Source organism: Protopterus annectens, chromosome 10.part0 (genome assembly GCF_019279795.1).
Source record: "Protopterus annectens isolate FY-2018-M chromosome 10.part0, PAN1.0, whole genome shotgun sequence".
Lineage (NCBI taxonomy): Eukaryota > Metazoa > Chordata > Ceratodontiformes > Protopteridae > Protopterus > Protopterus annectens.
The window spans coordinates 950,158,650-950,159,104 of NC_056744.1; positions in this window are offsets into that span (position 1 = coordinate 950,158,650).

A 455-nucleotide genomic window follows, 5' to 3' on the forward strand; every position below is an offset into this window, starting at 1 on the left:
AAATGCTCGTATAGTACTTTGGTGTAGGTTTGGATATATGTGCTAGTTTCTATGGGGAGGGAAGGGGACTGTGAAGCTGTTTATACCTTCCCTCAGGAGGCTGTCATCAGCTTAAGAGAAACTCTTTTTGTTTGCCCCTAGCTGGGGAGGGGGATGGGGGAGATGGTGTCTCCGAAAGTGACTGCTTTGTGATCGGATCTTCCCAGGGAGGATGACACTGTAGGGATACTGCAGACTGCAGTGGTTACTTATGTTGGTTAATACCGAGTCCAAGTTATTATCACTTTTTGTGGGGGTGTTGACCAGTTGGTTGAAGGCATCTGCACTAATGAACTCAAGGAATTTCTGGGCATTTGTGTTTTGGCATGAGTAGTTCTTCAAATTTATCGTCGGATAGTTAAAGTTATCCAGGATCAGGGTAAAAGCTTGAATCTTGACAGATATAAAGAGGTCCA